At 40.2% G+C, this 5966-nt stretch overlaps 1 protein-coding gene across 1 annotated transcript in view; it reads right to left on the bottom strand.

Annotated features, from left to right (window-relative positions):
- SYBU (syntabulin) overlaps positions 1–5837 on the bottom strand; it is a 41665-nt gene extending 35828 nt beyond the window's left edge. The window contains exon 1 of the mRNA XM_031064687.1: positions 5814–5837. The gene's annotated coding sequence lies outside the window, so the exon portion shown is untranslated. The remainder of the gene's footprint in view (positions 1–5813) is intronic.
- Between the last annotated feature and the right edge of the window lie 129 nt (positions 5838–5966).

Raw genomic sequence — 5966 nt, 5'->3', positions numbered from 1 at the left:
CCTGCTACAAGTTCTGATTTTCTCCAGAGTGCATGACAATATTCAACTTAACAGAAAGTTGCATGAAAAACACCGTGAAAAAAAAGTATTGGATTATGCATTTGTGTGAAGAAAATACCAGACAGTGTTTAGAATTCAGCCCACAGTACACAACGAGCTACAACTAAAAGGGCAGTAGAAAGGCTTAGGTGTAGTAGAAAGGGTGACTGCTCTCAGGACACCATGCAAAATGTTCCAGGGAGAACGGGAACTGTCCTACTGACCCCAGGAGGCTCTGGGTTGGGTTTTAAAGGTTCACAGTACTGACAGACACATAAAAAGGTGATAAAAAACATCCAAAAGGTCAAATATTTTGGCTTCCAGATGTTGTTGTGTGGCAAAAAAGAACAAAAGGATTGTTACTTAGTCAGGGGGAATAAATACTGAAGTTGAAAGGGAAGCAGGGAAAGGCCAAAAACTGGGGAACAAGCAGACTTGCTCTTTAATACCTAGGCACTGTTCTTATTTCCAGGTTTGGAACAGATCTGTGCCACAGAGACAGAACTAGTGGCTCATAATATGAACCAATAATAAATTATTGCATGTAAGCCAGTCCAGCAGGAAATTCTCTAGGGAAGCAGCAGTGAGAAAAGGAAGCATGTCACCAGTGCCACTCTCATGAAAAAAGGCCACATGTGTATTTTTGAAAACAGATTTTGTTTCAATGTTTTTGTAAATTAATATCACAGTCATCACTGAACTGCCTTACAAAGTGCTGCAAATGAAAGTGCTAGAAAAGTCCTCCAGGAAGTCTGAAACAAAGGCAAAATGACTGTGGGAAAGCATAGCATAAAGGACTGCAGGAAAGAGAATCTAACTTTCAGTATCACATACTTGAGAACTTTTAAGCATGTTTCTTTGAATCAGTAGCTTAGAGAAAAAAATCAAACACATAAACCAATAAGGAACTATTTAAAAAAATTTCTTATAAAAAGAAACAAGAAGAATGAGAGAGCTCACTGTTTCCATAGTAATACATATATACAACATATATACAAACAAATACATATATACATATATGTATTTGTTTGTATATATATATATGAAAACAAATAATAGGAGCAATTACTTTCAGTAATTTAAACCAACTGTCTGGCCTCAACCTGTTGACTTGTTAAAATACTAAAAAATTTATTTTCTGTATCTATTTCTATTCAGGAATATATATTGCAGTACACATACTTATTTTGTGTAGTCTCCAAGGCTAGCTGCTTTATAATGCAATGTGCTTCAATGCTCTTAACAGAGAAATAATTTACTGGAGTGCAAGAAGGTACAGCTTTTTTCTTCAGTAAGGGTTGTACAACCTTTTCTTCTTGTCTGTGGCAAGCAAAATGGGTTGTGCATTCACATGGACTTAATAAGCGTGCCAAAAGCCTACATGCTTTTTTGGACACACACTGTGAACTCAGCCCCAGCATCCACCAATAGCTGGGCCAACTGGCAAATAATCTCTGAGATCAAGGGCACAGGAGCAGGTGAGCAAGGAATGGCAACATTGAGACTCCTACTGCAGCACCCACACCCCAGGCTTACAGTGCAGCCATGGTACATGTGTACTTTTATTGTGCCACATGCAAAGGACAAGAGTTAAATAAAATCTCTACCCCAGAAAAGAGCATGTTATGAAACAGGGATTGAATTTGAATAAGTGTTGAACCAGATCTTGAAATTTTAAAGAAAAAGCAAGAACAAAGCTTCAACTCCTATTTTTGAAGACTGCGTTGGAGTGAGTCACAGTCACTGATGCACAGAGATGCTGGTTTTCAATAGCTCATAGCACTATTCAGTCTAATTAAAAAGGTGATTTACAGGTAAGCCCAAGAAAAGAGGAACTGTTTGCTACAGCTATAAACCAAGTCCTCTGGCTCGAAAATTCTTTTACTGAACTAATTATTAAATATACAAGAGCTTCCTGCAAAGCTACATCTTGGTTACCAAAGCTTCACTGCATTTCCTGATGAAATTCTGGCAGTTGGCATCCTAGAAAAGGCTGAAAAAGGATTTGGGCAGTGCTGTAAAGGTACCATGTAACAAGTCATCTTTATACAGAGAAATTTAAAAGCTGAGTTATTCAAAAACCAAAAGTAGAAAAGGAAGTATATCCCAGACTAAATTCCTTTTTAAAAGAAAAGCTGAATACATTTACTGAGCTTAGCACAGGCTGACTTCAAATCAAGGACTCCAAAACCAAGGGCAGTGCTCCAACCAAAGTCTCATATTTCTTACAAAGCAACTGATAAGGTAAGTGCACGCAGCAACCTGAAAGCCTAGTGCAACCCAGGAGAGGAACATGCTTGACACAGGCAAATGCTCCGTAGCAGGTGAGCCACACGAAGCTGCTGGGAAAGTGTTCTTCCATCCTTTGACACTGTATGAGTTCTGTGGCTAACATCTGAGCCAAAGAAGAGAAGTGCTCCCATATCAAATGACAGCCAGAACCCCAGATGCTCTAAGGTTTTAAGAAAGGGTTGTGCATGGTGAACTCAGACACAAAAGCTCAGCTTGCCTACACAACATCCAGACAGCATCCACATTCACTTGGCAGAAACAAAGAATATTAAAAACACATATAAAAGCATATTAAAATTTTGTCAGGAATATTCCAGATATGACTAACACTCTCACTGTGTTTCATATGGACTTACAAAGCAAAACTGACATAAAGTCAACTGCAAATAATTGACCAACATGATCAAGTGAAGCTCTGATTCACTCAAGACAAAGAGGGAGCTGATCATGCAAATTTAAACCAATCACAGCCAGAACTAACAACTTCTTCAAAAGAAACTAAGCATTACAAAAGCTGTCTCTTTTCTGTTGCCAAGAGATATTTTTTGCTGTTACCATCATGCCGGCCGCACTGCCATGATTCCCAAAACCAACATTATTAATACCTACAAGATTTGCCCTCACTTAAAATGAAGGAACTCCAAGCCTTCACTTAGGCACTGAGACCAGTGTAAGCACACAAGGAAAATGGACAAGATCAGAAGCTCTAGGGAATGAAGGAAAAAATATACATATATAATGGATGAGGGGAAAAGAGTAATTTCTATTGGGCTAAAAAGAAATCTACGGATCATTACTTGGTGTCAATAATAATGGAGGAAAGGTAGAGAACAATCTGACAAGAGAAGGGTAAAGAGGAAATTAATCATTCCAGGGATCAATTCATACTAGCTTCTGCTTATCAAAAACATTTTGGGGCTTAATGCTCAAAAGAAATTACAAAAGAGACATGTATCCAAATGCTCACAAACTTTCTCATACTGCTACATTAATGTTCCCATATGCTCCCATCTTCCAAATGTACTACTAGCTAATTTTAAATAACCTTTTTTGCACATGCTACTTCTAAATTAAAAAGCACCAGGAGGGGCAGGTTAGGGCTGTGGCCCCTCCACTCATCTGTTCACCATCCCCTCCCCAGAAACAGGAATTACCAGCCACCTACTGTCCCTGGGGGATTTTACTCTAAATCAGACAAATGCTGATAAAGAAGGATTATAAGTGGAAGACAGGAAAGAGATGTCAGAGAATGAGGAAATCAAGTCAGTGACTGTTGCCATACCTGCATCCCAGTGAAAGATCCATCAAACCTAGCAACAACTGAACCAGGGTCTAGGATGGAGGACACTGCCTTGGCTGATCCATGGCTGTGTAAGGTCTGAAGACTCAGAGCAGCAAACTACATAGAATGTACCTGTATGGGTGCTGCAGGCAGATTTAGGAACACAAAGTGCTTATGTGGAGAAAAAAAATCAAACTAAATCATTGAAGCATGCATGAAATAATAAAATATGAATAAAATAAATAAAAGAGATGGGCGGTTGTGCTTAAGATGCTGGTTAAGAGACCAGCATTGCACGCTGCAATACCTCTGTGAAAGGTGCCTTAAAACTGTCAAGCCATGAGATCAGACACACCCAGAATAAAAAAAAAATGTGCTGCTGGGACTCAAGACAGCCTATAGAGTGCAGTGGGACAGCAAGGGTATATGACAGTGACAGCTACATGTTGAGTAGTCTGAAGAGCAGGGTACAAATGCAAAAGATGAAAAAAATGTCAGCGATCAAGATGAAAGGCTTGTCAACTCAGAACGAAAAAATTTAGGATGAAAAGCAGCCATTTGGGAGAGATCATAAAAATAACGTTTTTCTAGAAAGCTTTGAAAGATTTTATTTCATTGGAACACGCAAACTGAAGCAGGTAAGGTGGAGGGATTAAAAAGGCATGGGAAAAAGACTCCAGCATTCTTCCAATCCTATGATGTTTGTTTAACGCTCTGCATTGTTCATTAAACAATAACCAAACAGATCATTCCACTGAGCCTGAATTGCAAAATCTGGCAGAGCTAGACTCAAACATGGATATTGTGTTTCTCATCTAAGAAAACTTGTACATTTTGTTCAATACACTGCTTTTCATGAAAGGAGTTAAAAAAGTAATAACAGTAATCTAATCCACTGTAGAGAAAACCAAGATAAATAAGAGCGTTCCTGTCTATTCCCAGGAACACCTCTGGTAATTGAAAATACTTTATGAACCAAAAAAAAAGGAAGCTTGAGAAGTTGCTCTGATACTAACTACTGCAAAAAGACTTCTTATAATTCAGATTTTTAAATAGAAAATCACGGAATCATAGAAGCAATTAGGTTGTAAAGACCTCTAAAGTCATTGAGTCCAACCACTAACCTAGCACTTCCAATTCCACCGCTGAAATTGTTACAATTTCCAAAAAACTGACTATTGAAAACAAATTTCTCCACACCAAAAATACCTTTTGAATTACCACAGGCATATAGAGTCCAAGGTGTTCATGATGTGACCCTCAGTTTTTTTATTTGTGTACATTAATGTCATTTACAGTGAAGAGTTTCACTGAATTAAAAAATTACCACTAGTAGGCATCTGAGTCTTTCACGGCCAGTTGAGGCATTTAAATTGTGCTAAACTCTACACAGGGCAAATATTCAACGTAAAAAAATCTGGTTTTGAGTTGCCCCTCATGTGATATTTTGAAGAGCAAATTACATTTTTTGGTCTACAGTTGGAGAGTAATAATTTCTGATCAACCACGCATCCATTGCCCTCTCTGTAGAGAAGCCATCATGCCCAGCTCATGTCTGGCGACACACTCATCACTAGACGCCTGGATTCTGAAATAAACAAAACTTATTTCAATATGACAGTGAAGATTTCACCTACATATTCTGTTCCAATTCATGGAGATCATTGTCAAAAACCCAAAAGGAATTGCAGTCTGATAGCAACTCCCCTGTTTTACCGACTTTTGATTTAAGAGCTTTTCAAAATGCCTTAATACCACACTGCAGTCGTTAAGGCAAATACTTCTCTTTAAAGCAACGCTTCTGCCGCAATAAAACCGCCAACTTCTTTAGCAGTGGATAGCAGAACTCGGAATGGAAACATCTGGTGTTGCTTATAGACACATATTAAAAAAACAGATACTAGATTTCCCTGGAAAAATCAATGGTTGCCCTTTTTCATCGGTAAAACGGGTTGCTCATGCGGGCTCGATGGGAGCCCGACGCACAGATGCTGCGGCTGGGATGACAGCGGAGCCTCAGGGGTGGCCGTGTGGGGCAGACCGTGTTCCCCAGAGACCCCGAGGCTGCGGGGGATCTCTCTGCGGTACCTGAGCAGAAGCTGTTGCTGCTGATAGTCCTGCCGGAGCCCGCGGAGGAACTGGGCGGGTTGAACTCCCGGCTTTCCTCTTCCGAAAAGGGCGATTCGGAAGCGGGAGATACCTTCTGCTGCGGCCGAAGGACCAAGCGGGGGATGCGGCTGCGGGACACCTCCTTTTCCAGCTGCGTCCTCTGCTCCTGCTCGGGAAGGGACACCCCGTCAGGAACCTCTCGGATGTGCCCTCCTCTTTCCATCATCGAGGCAGGGGCAGGCAA

The sequence above is a fragment of the Geospiza fortis genome, unplaced genomic scaffold (genome assembly GCF_000277835.1).
Source record: "Geospiza fortis unplaced genomic scaffold, GeoFor_1.0 scaffold252, whole genome shotgun sequence".
In the NCBI taxonomy this organism is placed as follows: domain Eukaryota; kingdom Metazoa; phylum Chordata; class Aves; order Passeriformes; family Thraupidae; genus Geospiza; species Geospiza fortis.
The sequence above is the reverse complement of the archived record's forward strand: the minus strand, read 5'-3'. Positions and strand labels throughout refer to the sequence as shown.